We start from the raw sequence: 17,004 nt of genomic DNA, 5'->3' as shown, positions 1-17,004 counted from the left end.
TATAACCAGTGCTAAAAACCTAATGTCTAATTTGCAAGACACTCTTTTTAAAAAACCACCTAGAACTAGGTAATTTATAATACAGCAAGTGACATAAAAAGTACAGCGCTTGGGGCTTCCCTGGTGACGCAGTGGTTGGGAATCTGCCTGCCAATGCAGGGGACACGGGTTCGAGCCCTGGTCTGGGAAGATCCCACATGCCACGGAGCAACTAGGCCCGTGAGCCACAACTACTGAGACTGCACGTCTGGAGCCTATGCTCCGCAACAAGAGAGGCCGCGACAGTGAGAGGCCCGGTGCACCGCGATGAAGAGTGGCCCCCGCTTGCCAAAACTAGAGAAAGCCCATGCACAGAAACGAAGACCCAACACGGCCAAAAATAAATAAATAAATAAAATTAAAAAAAAAAAAAAGTACAAATGGCTCCTCTTGCCTCTTTTAACATTTATTTTCTCGGTGTTTTTATAATTAGGTAGTCTTTGACCGGCACTAACCCTGTATTATTTGTAACTTGCAATAATTTTCTGATGTTACTTTTAACAAAGCTTGGATGTCAAAAAAGTGAGGGGCATTTAATTAAAATCTCAGTTGTCTTCTGCTAACCATCTATTATTAAATGGTAAAGTATATAAAGGGATGGTAAATACTCAAACAACTTCAATTTTAAAAGCAGAATATAGATAACATACACGGAGTCTCACAATTATGATTTTCTTGGTTATCCCAAGCTAAAAAGAGGGGGTGGGGGGAGGAGGAAGAGAAGCAGGCTGTGTAGTCTTCTGGAACAATTTCAGCCTTAAATGAGACTCAGGAAAAATGCAAACTGCTCCCATGAATGTTTAAGAAAAAAATGATTCGTTTAAAAAAAAAAATCCAACAGTTGGCCTACAGAACAACAAAAAATGACGCTGTCTTATATACAGCTACTAGACTTGCTTAAGCCCCTAATTTTTCCAGTGTTCATTTGATTTAGAATGTAAAAAAAGAAAAAATTCATTTTGAAATTCCAAGTGGAAAAGCAACTGAGTGGCATCAATTAGAAAAGGGCACACACACACACATCCCGGAACGGTTTTTTTTTTTTTTTTTGTGCATAAAGATATTTAGTGTACAATCTCTATAGGACAAAAACAGAGCTATTAAAAATGTTGCCACTTGTATATTATGTAACCCTAGTCTAAACTAAAAGAAGCATAGACCTTAAAGAGTAATACATTGTGCAAACGTCTATTTAAACATGAATTTAAATACATGATAGATTTCAGATACAGATGACCTCAAAATGACACAACCCACAAAAGTTCTTTGTTTACTGTAATCAGGCCTCTGAAGACATGACTATAATCAGGCCTGATACAATAATACCGTGAGGTCTGTTGTTTCACCTGCGTACCGCAACTATCTCCGCATTGGTTAACAGCGTGTTACCTCTCCTAAATATTCGGCATACGGAAGTTTCCCAACGACCATCTGAAAAGATTTCACGGGAAGAAATGGCTGCTAAACCATACTCTCATTGAAGAGCGATTTAACGCACCTCCACTGTTCCGAGCCATATAACAAGAAGACCAAGTCAGGAAGCACAAAGTAAAATTCCAACCATCCCCAAAGGCATGGAAAAAGAGTAAAACGTGGCTAGCTTGACCTTAACCGGCTGTTTATAAGTAATGCGGAGAATTTTCTGAGCTTCCCCATCAGCCTTCAATTACCTTCCTCGCCTGCCCCCACCCCCTTTTACGTGCCCCAACTGATGGAAGTTGAATGGATGTAATCTCCAGCCGTAATCCCAGGAGCTGGGGAGATTGAGACTAAACTCCCAAGAAAGTGTTAAAAAGTCCTTCTGCCAAAACACCCACCAACCAATCCACATCCTGTCATCACGCCGACCGTAAGATCCCTCCATCGACTCGCTCCTGGCCCTCCACCCCGCCAAAAAAGCCAAAAAAAAAAAAAAAACCACAAACAAAAAAAGCCAGCACCTTTCTGATTCCAGACCAACGTACTCAGAATCGGAAAGCACTGCCTCAGCCGCAAACGCCTCCGGAGCAGCGTGTGCTCGGCCCAAAACCACTCTGGCCAAACAACTGGAGTCTCGTGCCTCGGAAGTGGCAGCAGTACTCGCCGAAAGCCTCCTCCCCCAAGAACTCGGAGCTCGAGAGGCAGCCAGAAGCCGGCGGAGTCGCCCCCACTGGGGACCGACCCCGAAGGTGTCAGTCACGGCAACCGCCGTCCCCGGCGCGGCTCTCCATTCATGCTTTAACGCCACTCTCGCCGCAGAGGGTGCAGGCGCCCTCTCGGAGGGGGCCCCGCGCCCCCAGCCCCAGCCGCAGCCCTGCCCCAGCCCGGGCCGCGCCGGGGAGCGCGGGCGGAGAGCGGGGCGCGGCGGCCGGCAGCATGGGCCAGACACGTTGCCGCGCCCGGCCCGCCAGCCCGCACGCCCGCAGCCCAGGAACCGGGGGCCCCGCAGAGCGCGCCCCTCCCGCGCGAGACGAGCCGAGCAGCCCCCGCCGCCCGCCCGAGCCCAGGTGCCGAGGGGGCGGGGCGGGCCGGGGTCCCCGCGTGGCGCGAAGCCTCAAGCAACAGGGCGCCCCCCGGCCGGCTCGGCGCGCGGCGAGACCGTTACCCGAGAGAGTGGGGGCCCCGGCAACTCACCGGCTCGCACCTCGGCTTCCTCCGCGCCGCCGTCGCTCCCCTCCTCCCGCCGCCGCTGTTCTTCCTCAGCCGCAGGCGCCGCCGAGCAGCCCCATCTACAAACTCGGGACTCGTAGTTGGGAACTGGAAATGCGGCTCTCACTCCCCTCCGCCTCCCTCTCTCTCCGCCCCCTCCGTCGCTCTCCACTCCGCCCGGCTCAGGTCGCCGGCGCCGCCGCCACCACCGCGCGCGCGGCCAGCCTCCCCTCAGCCGCCCTTCTCCACCGCCTCCTCCTCCTCCCCCTCCTGCTCCCGCTCCCGCCGCCGCCGCCGGGGCGCGCTCCCTCCCGGCCTCGCGCGTGCGCCGGACGCTGGGGAGTGCGCGCTCGGGAGCGAGGAGGCGCCGCCGCCTCGGGGAAGCCGGGCCCCGCCCCTCCGGCCGCGGCGCGGCGACCAGGTGGAGCCCCCTCCGAGCGCCCGCAGACGGCGGCGTCCCGGCCAGATGCGCCGCCAGCGCCCCGCCGCCTCTCCAGGGTCTCCCCGGTCCTGGCCCCGAGCCGCGCCCGCGAGAGGGTCACCAGACCCAATCCGCGCCGGGTCTTCCAGACCGAAATTGCCGCTGTCATTCAGCATTTACTGATGAGCAAGATACTCCCCTGGGCGTTTTCGGAAGAGGCTCCTCCCGGCCCTTACCAAGAGTTTACGTTCTAAGAACCCACCAGTCGTGGGGCACAAAGGATAAATAGACCTCGAAGAAAAGCCTCTGAAAATCTCCCCCCTCCCCCTTCACACTCACACCCCTGGTTCTGACGTGTGTATTTGGCAGGTTCCATAGCTCTGACGATGTCCTTCACGAATTTTCTCCCGAAGGCCCAACCCGGCTGATTCACACGCTAGGAAATGGACGGACACTAGCTCTTTTCATAGCACCGGGTCTCCCGTGGAACTCCCAGGGCACCAGTTGTTCAGATCCTCCCAAACATCTGGCCTTCCCAGACTTCGGAAGTGGGGACTGCCATCCTTTCCACCTCGACTCTGCCGAGAGCTTGGTGAACTGGGATGAGTGACCAGGTGTGCAGATGATGCGTTTTGACAGGAGCGCAGATTTAATTTTTCAGTTGAAAGAAACTGAGCAATGCAATGCAGCAGAGGCTCTGGCTAGAGAAACACAGCAAGACAATGAGAGAACTTCTGATTCCCTTAACATCTACCTAATCCCAAGAGATCTGTGAACCCTCAGACCTGTGATGGGGGCTTTTGGCAAAGCTGTTCTTCCGAAAACTGAAGAAACTGTGGACGTGTTCTTTACATTTTACAAAATGTATACTGCAGTCTTTTCAAACCGTGAATGTAGAAAGTGCAAGTAAAACTTGAAATGGGAGGAACGTCACGTCAGGTGGCTTCCTCTATGCAGCCCTTCCTGGCTTCTCTTGGGCACAGTTGCACTGTTCTGCACAAACCAGGCATTTGATAAATGTTTGCAACATGGCCCTTTGGATTCAGAGATGGAGTTTCAAGCTGTACTGTGTCCGGCCCCCCGCCGACCCCCCCGGGCCCCCCCTGCCGGCCCCCGGCCACCCAATCTCTGTGAGTGTGGTTAGCACAGAAGGGAGGGAGAGAATGCTTTGGGTGAGGTGTTTAAGAAGGCCCAGCCCCCAAAACAATGATTTTTCTCTTAGCCTCAACCAAGCATCAAAGATTAATTTACTTTTCCGTTAGGATCATTAATTTTGCAAACCAACATGCAGGGGGAGTTTGTAGCCTATTAATTTAGAACCTTCTTTCCTGGAACAGCAAACCTGAGGAAGGGAAATTGGAAGCATTTAAGGACACCTGAATGTACTAAGGGATACAGAGTAACTGTGGACACGTGTTTAGCCCCCCCCTCCCTTGTAGTCAGGCCAGCTGGATGAAATGAAGTAGCAAGTGCCCCATGCCCAAGAGTGAGGCGAGGCGGGTGCAGAAGGGAAGAATGAGGTTTCTCCTCTCAGAGAATCAGCAAAACTTTGTTCCTTTTCCTCCTCCTTGCTTCCCAGACCCATTAGCTTCCCACGGGAGACCTCATCCCTGCTGCACCCTACCCAGACCTGCCAACTTCGATTCTCTTCTTCCTTCTGACGCTCAACCTCAGGACACCCCCTCCTACCCAGGGTGTGCCCTGAGCTCCTCTGAGGGAGAGGGGATGAGTGTCATTTCTGGTGTGTTCCTGATCCCTTATAGTACGCTTTTATTTTCTCAAGGGTGTTCTGGACGCAAGGTACTAACCTTCTACTCCACCCCCAGTCCCTGAAAATAGGATGAAGTTTACTGAGGAAGCTTTGGGGAGGAAGAGATAGGGGAGTCTCTGCCCCTCAAATCACAACATGTAGTCCTCCCTGACTTACAGTTGGGACCAGTCCTAGCCAACTCCCTTATCCCTGCATGTACCAGGGACCCAGCATTTGGGAGCAGGAATATAGGAACAATTATCTTTCATTTACAGTTCCAAGTCTGTTCTTTAATTAATGACAGCTATTACATGGAGACTTACCATGCTTGTAAGACTCAGCCTCATCCTCAGAGCCAGAAAAAAATGGTTTTGCTCCACACCTGCCTTCAATTGCTTGTCTTCAGGATGCTCTTGACAGTGAAGTTTCTCTTTCAGTGCCTATATTTTATCAAATATGATATATTATAAAACACTACCTTTTATAAATAATAGTGCCACTTTATGACATTCTGCCCTTCCTCTAAACTTTAAAGGTGGGACATGCCAGAATAAATTTAAAGTGATTTAATATGAACTTTGGAATTCTCATCATTGCTTGCCAGCCCACCTTTCTGAGAGGTCATCATTTCTGAGACACTACCCATCCATTTCCCACACCTGTTACAAATTCTTTGTTCCAAGAAGGTGGAATGTTATGATTGAAAACGATGGGGAATCTTTCTTTTAGTGTCCTTAATGGTTTGGCTTTTCATTTTCTTCAAGGTTACTCTAAAAGGATCATAATTTTGCCACAGACCAATATCTCTCCTAACTGTAACTCAATTTAAAGTCTGAATTTTGATTCTTAATTCCAGAGCATCTATCATTGGCTTTATTTCTGCCTTCAAATATAAACAAAATCTTCTATACTTTCAATATGATTTTTCTCTCTCTCTCTCTTCTGAGTTGCTTTGGCACTTCAGAAATTGAGAATTTTGCTAATAATAAAAGCCCCAGATCTTAGCAGGTCCTACCTGTTTGTTTTTCAACTAATCCATCCTAATAAGATCGGCAGTGCTCCTGGAATATAGCTTTGTGAAAAATTGCAACTGACATGTACCACAAAGTCCAACCAAGCTTTCCTCCAGAATACTTTATTTAGCTTCACCCCTTTTATCTCTGTTCACAAAGCTAGGTCAGATACCAATTTCCAGCCTCCTTGCTAACCTTTCTAATTCTAGTCTCTCTCTTGCTTGCTTGCAGTTTTCCCTACACTTAGAGCAGTACTTCTCACTTTGGGCTGCTTATTGGAATCATCCAGAGAACTTAAACAAACAAACAAAACAAAGAAAATAAAAAACATTAAAAAAACCACTGACGGCCGGGTCCCAACTCTATCTTTTACCGTTCTGCCCCATAGCCTAGGCACCAGGATTTTTCAAAGCTCTCCGGGTAATTCTAATATGCAGCCAGATTTAAAAACTACTGAAATGAGTCATCTTCCAAACAACATTTTATACCAAGTCTTTTCAGAATATTGGGGTGGCTCCAAATTACCTCAAGTAATCAAATTAAAGTACCTAATCCTGTGCTGTAAGACTCTTTGCCAATTGACTAGAATAGTCCCCTTTCAAAACAACTTAAATTTATCTCCTTCCTAAAGCTTCCCCAGATTAGTCTCACCTGGCTGCCTAAAGATGACTGTTCCCAATTCTCTGAGTATTCCAACTGGCACTGATTTACAAGCCCTTGGACCACAGTTGATTGTGCGTATTATTGTTTTAATCTAGCTTTCATAGATATCTGTCAGAGGCTTACTTGTAATCTAAATCTCTCTGAAGTCCCACTAGGTTAACAGACAATCTCAAAATAAACAGGAATGTTATTCTTAGCAGCACTTTCTCCTACCCACCAGAAAGAACATTCCCTGACACAAGGGCAGTTCATTTTTTTTCAGTCACCACAATTAAAGCCAACAGTTGTAAGAATTTGCATGTTTGGGTTTTTTTTTCTTGTTGTTGTTTCTTACAAAAATTAAAAACAGCCTGTATATCTCGGTTGATCTCCCTGACTGTCCTTTCCACCATTCATTTACTTTAGGCATTGGAGTTTGGCTTCCACACCCCCCTCTCTCAACTGAAACTACACTTTACTGCTGCCACAACTGACATTTTCATTCATGTGTTTATTCATTCATTCACTCATTTATCAGTGGTAAATGCTGGTAATAAAATAATTAACAATACCAAATTACCCTTACCTAATGGTGGAGAATAATAAACAATTAAATTATCACATGATAAATGCTATGTCAGGAGTCTTAACCAGACACAATGGAATCCTGGCGGGGTGCGTCTTTGCTTAGTGTTCAAGCAATCCAACTTCTCTGCAGTGTCTGAGGAGGTTAGCCTCTCCACCTTTTAAACCTCTCCTTTCCTTCTATTTCCCTGACACTTTACGACCCAGGACCGCCTTCTACTTCTCTGGTTATTCCTTCTCTGCTCTCTTAACTTGTGTCATCTTCTCCCACTTCCTAAATGAAAATGTTCCACTTAAGAATGGAAGAGATTTTTGAGGGAGAAAGTATAGACAGAGAAGAGACCACTGTTTCTCTCAAGAATCTCATGGACCCTTAGGGTTCTATCTTCAGTGCTTCCACATCTGTATCTACAGTTCTACTCTCCCCTGAGGCATGTTTTCAACTTCCTGTTGAATATCTCCATCTGGATAACCCATTCACAGCTCAAATTAACGTCTAAAATAAAATGTATTGTTTCTAGCCCCCTGCTCTATCCCTCCTGCAGGTTTCCCTTGTGCCTCTTTTACCCTCTCCCTAACGGATACAGCCTGCACCCAGGTCTCTTGAAATTTGCCTTTTCAATGTCATTCATAGGAGGGGGTTCTCTTGTTCATTTCCTCTGGCCCTATAGAAAGTCTCCTTGTCCAGTCCCATGTGCATCTGAATGCCAGATGTCAGTCATATCATCCCTGCCTCCTCACTGCCCATGGGACTCTATTCACAAGGTCATTCACAACAATCTTCAAGACTCCCCCGCCCCCATGTGGGGATATTACACATCAGTCATATCTTGCACCTTTACATTTCCACCCCTCTGTTTTGGCAGGAATGCCTTTCCCATCTCTGCTGGCCCAAATCCAAGCTTTTATGCCCATCTCACATCCTCCTTTTCCACTACGATTTATCTGCTCCACCTTAAACAGAGGCAACTGTTTTCATTTGAATTCCTGTAACATTTTATCTCTTACAGCCCTTTATCTATTCTGCTTCACAATAGCATCATTTGTCTTTGAATATTTATCTTAACACTCTTTTCACCACAACTGCCAGCCCCATCTCCTACTTACTTGCAGATAAGAATCCAGGGTGCTGTGTACAGGAATGCTTGGCAAAATACTACTCATAGTAGGGGCTCATTTATTGAAACAGATAAAGTTGTTAGTTGGTGGACTTCTAAAATTAAAGATAATTAAGTGGAAAAAAATGTTGCTAATTAGAAGTGAACTCTTGCTCTTGTATACAAGCTACGGCTGAGAAGCTCTTCCAAGGGCAATCAGATTTCAGGCAGGGACCCTAATTGAGCTACTGGAGTTTAACAGACAGCAGCCAGCTGCTATATCTAATTAACCCTTTGGGAGTCTCATTTCAAACTGGCTTCCAGATTCCACCTCTCCTATTTATATATGAGCTAAAAAAAATAATAGCAGTTCTACTCAGGCATCAAAAGTAGATTTTAAAATATATGAAAACAGAAAAAAATTTAAAGATTGTGAATATATATGGTGTCAATATGGTATCTTAGGCTCATTGGATAGGCAGAGAGGCATGAAGTCCTGGAAGGCAGAGGTCTTTATGAGGAGTCTTATGGCATTATAGTAAAAAAGAGTGTCTGAATAGCCATTAAGCACAGAAGCAAAGGGTAAAACTCTCTGAGTCTGATGCTCTTCCAGAATACTGGAGGGCAGACTTGAGGGCAAAACCAAGTGAAGAGAGTGCATAGTAGGCCCCTGAGACACTTTTGTTACACAAATGAATGAAACATGATCAGGATACTGGGAACAAAGATGAAGTAGAGGGTGTGTGTGTGTGTGTGTGTGTGTGTGTGTGTGTGTGTGTGTGTGTGTGTGTGTGTGTGTGTGTGTGTGTGTGTGTGTGTGTGTGTGTGTGTGTGTGTGTGTGTGTGTGTGTGTGTGTGTGTGTGTGTGTGTGTGTGTGTGTGTGTGTGTCGGGGATAGTCAGGGCAAGCTGTTTTGTCTGTTAAAAAATAAAAATCCAGGGCTTCCCTGGTGGCGCAGTGGTTGAGAATCTGCCTGCCAATGCAGGGGACACGGGTTCGAGCCCTGGTCTGGGAAGATCCCACATGCCACGGAGCAACTAAGCCCATGAGCCACAATTACTGAGCCTGCGCGTCTGGAGCCTGTGCTCCACAACAAGAGAGGCCGCGATAGCGAGAGGCCTGCGCACTGCGATGAAGAGTGGCCCCCACTTGCCGCAACTAGAGAAGGCCCTCGCACAGAAACGAAGACCCAACACAGCCAAAAATAAATTAAAAAAAAAAGAAAAAAATAAAAAATAAAAAAATAAAAAAATAAATAAAAATCCAGGAACTTGATGGCCCATTCTAAAGTGATGCCATCTTCATGGTAGGGAGTAAAGGGCACTCCATTCCTCTTTAAAATATCAGCTGTTTATAAATATGAAAGACCAGGTCTTTTAAAAATCCTGCTTTGATAATAATAGTGAATAATAACAATTATCTATTGCGCTCATGCCTATGTGGCAGACAGTGTTTTATGTCCTTTATATCCTATTTGAGTCATTATTTTCATCGCCACTTTACAAATGAGGAAACAAGTGAAGAGCGGTTAAATTAACCTGCCCAAGGCTGCATAACTATGAAGTGTTCAAGTCAGTTCAAGTGCAAAGCTCCTGCTCATTCCCACACTTCATACACAGGGGGCTTTGTAACTCTCAGGTCAATTCAACCGGAATGAATTATAGTGCAAGTCACCACAATTAAGGGTTCTCCATAACATGTTATTTAACTCAGACTCATCACCATGATTTTCAAACTTACTGCATATTTTAACAATGTAGGATTTGTGGAAAAGCTATGTTTGTAGTTTTTGTTACAGTAGAACTATATTATAGAAAAGTGCACATTTTTTCTGAACTTGTCGTTCAAGAAATAAAAAAGTGATAAACAAAATAGTAAATAAAAAACACATTTTAAAAGAGTAAGAAAAGAGTTTCTTTTACTCATTTAGTAGGACACAGTCATTATTTAGCTGTCAACACATTGCAGTGACAGTTTTGTAGCACGGGGACTTACTAAGTGAAAAAGGAATGGAGAGCATCAGTTCAGCTTCACTATGTGTAAATCCACTTCCCTACCAGGAAAGAATAACATTAAGAGTAAAGGAAAGACTTTTAAAAGACAACTTATATAAATTATCTACAGCAGGGCATTGCAAAAATTATTATTATTTTTTTTTTAACATCTTTATTGAAGTATAATTGCCTTACAATGGTGTGTTAGCTTCTGCTTTATAACAAAGTGAATCAGTTATACATATACAATATGTTCCCATTTCTCTTCCCTCTTGCATCTCCCTCCCTCCCACCCTCCCCATCCCATCCCTCTAGGTGGTCACAAAGCACCGAGCTGATCTCCCTGTGCTATGCGGCTGCTTCCCACTAGTTATCTATTTTACATTTGGTAGTGTATGTATGTCCATGACACTCTCTTACCCTGTCACATCTCACCCCACCCCCTCCCCATATCCTCAAGTCCATTCTCTAGTAGGTCTGTGTCTTTATTCCCGTCTTGCCACTAGGTTCTTCATGGCCTTTTTTTTTTTTTTTCCCCTTAGATTCCGTATATATGTGTTAGCATACTGTATTTGTTTTTCTCTTTCTGACTTACTTCACTCTGTATGACAGACTCTAACTCCATCCACCTCATTACAAATACCTCCATTTCATTTCTTTTTATGGCTGAGTAATATTCCATTGTATATATGTGCCACATCTTCTTTATCCATTCATCTGTCGATGGACATTTAGGTTGCTTCCATGTCCTGGCTATTGTAAATAGAGCTGCAATGAACATTTTGGTACATGACTCTTTTTGACCTATGGTTTTCTCAGGGTATATGCCCAGTAGTGGGATTGCTGGGTCGTATGGTAGTTCTATTTGTAGTTTTTTAAGGAACCTCCATACTGTTCTCCATAGTGGCTGTATCAATTTACATTCCCACCAACAGTGCAAGAGTGTTCCCTTTCCTCCACACCCTCTCCAGCATTTATTGTTTCTAGATTTTTTGATGATGGCCATTCTGACCGGTGTGAGATGATATCTCATTGTAGTTTTGATTTGCATTTCTCTAATGATTAATGATGTTGAGCATTCTTTCATGTGTCTGTAGGCCATCTGTATATCTTCTTTGGAGAAATGTCTATTTAGGTCTTCTGCCCATTTTTGGATTGGGTTGTTCGTTTTTTTGTTATTGAGCTGCATGAGCTGCTTGTAAATCTTGGAGATTAATCCTTTGTCAGTTGCTTCATTTGCAAATATTTTCTCCCATTCTGATGGTTGTCTTTTGGTCTTGTTTATGGTTTCCTTTGCTGTGCAAAAGCTTTTAAGTTTCATTAGGTCCCATTTGTTTATTTGTGTTCTTATTTCCATTTCTCTGGGAGCTGGGTCAAAAAGAATCTTGCTGTGATGTATGTCATAGAGTGTTCTGCCTATGTTTTCCTCTAAGAGTTTGATAGTGTCTGCCCTTACACTTAGGTCTTTAATCCATTTTGAGTTTATTTTTGTGCATGGTGTCAGGGAGTGTTCTATTTTCATACTTTTACATGTACCTGTCCAATTTTCCCAGCACCACTTATTGAAGAGGCTGTCTTTTCTCCACTGTATATGCTTGCCTCCTTTATCAAAAATAAGGTGCCCATATGTGTGTGGGTTTATCTCTGGGCTTTCTATCCTGTTCCATTGATCTATATTTCTGTTTTTGTGCCAGTACCAAACTGTCTTGATTACTGAAGCTTTGTAATATAGTCTGAAGTCAGGGAGCCTGATTCCCCCAGCTCCATTTTTCGTTCTCAAGATTGCTTTGGCTATTCGGGGTCTTTTGTGTTTCCATACAAATTGTGAAATTGTTTGTTCTAGTTCTGTGAAAAATGCCAGTGGTAGTTTGATAGGGATTGCATTGAATCTGTAGATTGCTTTGGGTAGTAGAGTCATTTTCACAATGTTGATTCTTCCAATCCAGGAACATGGTATATCTCTCCATCTATTTGTATCATCTTTAATTTCTTTCATCAGTGTCTTATAATTTTCTGCATACAGGTCTTTTGTCTCCTTAGGTAGGTTTATTCCTAGATATTTTATTCTTTTTGTTGCAATGGTAAATGGGAGTGTTTTCTTAATTTCACTTTCAGATTTTTCGTCATTAGTGTATAGAAATGCAAGAGATTTCTGTGCATTAATTTTGTATCCTGCTACTTTACCAAATTCATTGATGAGCTCTAGGAGTTTTCTGGTAGCATCTTTAGGATTCTCTATGTATAGTATCATGTCATCTGCAAATAGTGACAGCTTTACTTCTTCTTTTCCGATTTGGATTCCTTTTATTTCTTTGTCTTCTCTGATTGCTGTGGCTAACACTTCCAAAACTATGTTGAATAATAGTGGTGAGAGTGGGCAACCTTGTCTTGTTCCTGATCTTAGTGGAAATGGTTTCAGTTTTTCACCATTGAGGACAATGTTGGCTGTGGGTTTGTCATATATGGCCTTTATTATGTTGAGGAAAGTTCCCTCTATGCCTACTTTCTGCAGGGCTTTTATCATAAATGGGTGTTGAATTTTGTCGAAAGCTTTCTCTGCATCTATTGAGATGATCATATGGTTTTTCTCCTTCAGTTTGTTAATATGATGTATCACATTGATTGATTTGCGTATATTGAAGAATCCTTGCATTCCTGGGATAAACCCCACTTGATCATGGTGTATGATCCTTTCAATGTGCTGTTGGATTCTGTTTGCTAGTATTTTGTTGAGGATTTTTGCATCTATGTTCATCAGTGATATTGGCCTGTAGTTTTCTTTCTTTGTGACATCTTTGTCTGGTTTTGGTATCAGGGTGATGGTGGCCTCGTAGAATGAGTTTGGGAGTGTTCCTCCCTCTGCAATATTTTGGAAGAGTTTGAGAAGGATAGGTGTTAGCTCTTCTCTAAATGTTTGATAGAATTCACCTGTGAAGCCATCTGGTCCTGGGCTTTGCAAAAATTATTACTCTAGTTTTTTTCCTCATTGTCAGTTAACTTCAATTTCCTTAGAAAACATGATGGCTGTAGAGATGCACTCCCCAAATCTGCTTTTAAGGAAAGACTTGTTGCCGCAGCTGCAGGAGAGCTGTCAGAAGAACTCCAGCTGTCAGTCCTTTGGGGATCACGTCAGCTGCAGAAAACCCACATGCCCAAAGATGTGCCCCAAGCCCTTCACAGGTTGGTCCACATTAAATGACAGATGGAGCAGGGGCATGTAAAGGCCCAGCCACTTCAGCCTACGTAGCAAGTCTGAGAGGCCATTTTAGCTCCAGAGTCCCCCATGGGGACAGCTGAGGCTGTTATTCAGGCCTGTGTCCCATATTGATTTCTCCCCCTGCCAAATCTTACTTGCCTTCCTTTCACAGGTGTTCATCCAAGTATACCTACTGTACTGAACACACTGAACTGTCTCAGAGTCCACCTTTCAGAGAACCCACCAGGTGACACAGGAAAGGCTTTGATTCATACATCATATGTTTCTTTACCTTAGGGAGAAAACATAATCAAGTCATATGCTAATGCAATTGTTTCAACGGAGGTTCATGGCTGACTCTGAATCTATTCAATTATTTGTATGTGTATTTTGTCTGTCTGTATTTACATTGTATGAATGTCTTCTATCTACATGGATAACCACTTTGCATGTTGCTGTGAGGGAATACAACTAGATGAAAGAGACTTGGTTGACTTAGAAGAGCTTACAATTGATGATGGATGCCTATTATTTTTATCTAACCAGTATTCCTTCCCCTCTCTTCCTTTGGGAAAATGTCTCCCTCACTACTCATTGCACTGGATTCTGGTGGGGCTGCTAATCATGGTACGCTTCCCACACTCTCAAATCATAGGAGTGGCCATGTGACCCAAGCCTGGCCGATCAGAGGACTTCATCCTTTCAGTGATTGGTCCAAGAAGTAGGCATATTACCTAAATCAAGAAAATTTTGGATTTTTAAAAAAATATATTACAGCAAAGAGAAAGATAATTTTTTTTCTTTCCTCAAATCAACACTTGGAGAAACTCAGAAAAGGAAGATTTAGTCATGCCTGAGGTCAGCCTTACTTCTGGGTGTTTCTGGTTACATAAATTCATGAGACACTTTTTGAGTTGGGTTTCTATCAAGAGTTCTGACATACATAATCTGTTTGTGGGAGAAGTTATGCATCTATTAAATGTTAAGCCACAATACAATCAATATATGCTTATATGGTACAGTTAGGTAAATAATTATGAAGATACTGACTAATTGTGTGTACTTAACACTTATCAGATTAGCTCATTTCAATTTTTTTAAAACTAAGAAGTGATGATTATAATTTATCTCATTCTAAGTCCATATATAATTCTCACAAGTTGAATACTTAAAATATATTGAAGTGTATCATTGCAACCTACACCAATTGCCCAATCAAATATTTCCATTTACATATTTCAGAATTAAGTCATTATGCTATTTATATAATGCAGATAATATGGTACAAAAGAAGAGATGAGAATCAGAAAGCTCTAGGTTATATTTCTGAATTCACTACTTATGAGCTGGGTAACCTTGGGTAAGTTATTCAGTAGATGAGAACTTTCCTTTCCTCTTCTGCAAAATGGGTGTAATAGGCCTAACTTGCAGGATGTTTTAAGGATTATGAATTAAACCTATGAAATGCCTGATACAGTTGCTTGCTCAGAGAAGAGAGTATTATGTATTAGAGAGTATTATGACTACTATTATTTTCACAATAGTTGTAGAAGAGCACATGGCCATTTGCTAATCATCTTTAGTTCATAATTAAGAGCTAAGAATGCTCTTAATTAGATTATCTTTCCTCTCAAAAAAGATAAATTTTTCATTGTATCTACTATTGTCAAACATTTATCTGGAAGTTCTAGCCAGTGCAATGAGAAAAAAAAAGAAAAGAGATCTGGTATTAATACAGGAAGAGAGACACAAAGTTATCATTATTTACAGATGATGAAATTGTCTCTTTAAATGACCAAAGATAATCAACTAAAAGAGCTAACAGAACTAAAAGGAAAGACTTGAAAGATAGTCAAATCTGATCAAAACTTATAAAACGCAATTGGTTTTCCACAGACATAATAACAAGATAGAAAATTAAACTGAAAAAGGCATATCCTATTCATGATAGCAACAAAAATGTGTCATACCAGAAACTGAGATATAAGACCATGGTAATTTAAACATACAGCATTGGAGAAAGAATAGATAGATGAATGGAACCAAGAGTCAAGAAATAGATACACGTATATATAGAAATTTGGGAATGCAAAAGTTATTACTTATAATTGATAAAGTTTGAAAAAAATGGTGTGAAGATAATTGGCAAAACATTTAAAAAATACCTTCCAAAAAATAAATTCCAGATGAACTGAAGATTTAAATCTAAAAGATTAAACCATATAAGGAATGAAAATAAAATACACCATTATAGCAAGACAGAAACTGTACCAAAAGACTAAAAACTGTGACTGCAAGACATTATTTGGAGAAAAGGATGCCATAAAATAAGTTGAAAATCAAATGATAAATTTAGAAATGAAATTGAAAGCCATGACAAAGTCTTGAGTCCTCATATATAAAGACTATATAAAAATCAGTATAAATATAAATAACCAGATCTAGTTTAAATTAATAAATAACAAATGAAAGCTTGATTGAATCCATATTCTTTAGGATTTACCTTGTACACTTGATAATTTATGAAAATTAATGAAAGTGTCAATAAAATAGGATCCAGTTGCTTAAATTATTCCTTAAATTTAATACTTTAAAAGTATCAGAGAACTTTTTTTAATAGAGGATTATTTGAGTGAACTTGATTCTCAAAGTATAGAGATTGTACTTGTTTAATTAAAGCATTTTACATGGTACCTAGCAGGGTGCCTCACACAAATGGGTGTTTAATGATGATGATGTAGTCTATAATAATGTTCACACAATATGTGAAATATTTTGTAATCATGTGGACTTCTTTATGACAGCAAACATGACTGATTAGATCAATATCATTTGCATATCATTATGGGCTTGATGTGTTTTTGTTCTCTTCTTACATCTTAATGATAGTATGCTAAAAGAAAATATTAGCAGAATTATGACAATGTTTTTCATATTATATCCTTTATGGAATTCTATGAATAGAAAAAGCAGCGAGGTCTTATGAGATGCTACTATACAAATTATGAGTACATATTGCTTTGAAAATACTGTGCTATGATTTTTTTTTAACCCAACTAGAGTATAGGCTACTTGTTGGCAAAAGACTTGATTTCTACTCCTTTCCTGGTAGTTATTTGCACCAAGTAGGTGCTTACTAACTTAACCAATTCAACTAATATTTATTTCAAGTAGCTAATATTTCTGTCAGATAATATGCTGGGAACTTGAGTATGAAGGTGACTAAGAAGGCGTGGTTCTTGTCCTCATGGAGCTCATAGTCTAGACAGGGAGACAATTAAACAAGCAAATATATTAGATTCAACACAGGTGCTCCTTAGGAAAAGTCCAGCTGCTATGGGAGCACATAATAGGAGTTCTGAGCACACCTACTGTTATCTCAGCATAAGAGAATTATTTTCAGTCCCTAGCAAACTATTTAAATTATTTATTGTATAGTAACTATGTTCTAAGTACTATGCTAGTCGCTTTCATTTCATTTTCAAAATATATGTGTATTTTGAGAAATATATAATTATCTTTAGTTTATGGGCAAGGAAGCTGTAAGTCAGATTGATATAGTATAGTGGTTGAGACATGACCTTAGGTGATATAGTGTAGTGGTTGAGACATGGCCTTAGAGTGATGTAGTACTCTAAT

General features: G+C 41.9%; 1 protein-coding gene and 1 long non-coding RNA gene across 7 annotated transcripts in view; both read right to left on the bottom strand.

Annotated features, from left to right (window-relative positions):
* PALS2 (protein associated with LIN7 2, MAGUK p55 family member) overlaps positions 1–5,273 on the bottom strand; it is a 111,172-nt gene extending 105,899 nt beyond the window's left edge. For 2 of the 6 annotated variants that reach the window (XM_082471916.1, XM_082471910.1), the window contains exon 1: positions 2,653–2,774. The gene's annotated coding sequence lies outside the window, so the exon portion shown is untranslated. Of the gene's footprint in view, positions 1–1,979; positions 2,147–2,648; positions 2,934–5,161 lie in introns of those variants that run through there. The other 4 variants (XM_082471911.1, XM_082471913.1, XM_082471915.1 and 1 more) reach the window with 4 other exon arrangements.
* Positions 5,274–13,123: 7,850 nt separating this feature from the next.
* LOC309665581 overlaps positions 13,124–17,004 on the bottom strand; it is a 138,971-nt gene continuing 135,090 nt past the window's right edge. The window contains exon 4 of the long non-coding RNA XR_014266538.1: positions 13,124–16,980. This is a non-coding gene — a long non-coding RNA (uncharacterized lncRNA). The remainder of the gene's footprint in view (positions 16,981–17,004) is intronic.

Source organism: Balaenoptera physalus (genome assembly GCF_965194825.1).
Source record: "Balaenoptera physalus genome assembly, chromosome: 8".
In the NCBI taxonomy this organism is placed as follows: domain Eukaryota; kingdom Metazoa; phylum Chordata; class Mammalia; order Artiodactyla; family Balaenopteridae; genus Balaenoptera; species Balaenoptera physalus.
This window is presented reverse-complemented; position numbering and strand designations above follow the sequence as displayed.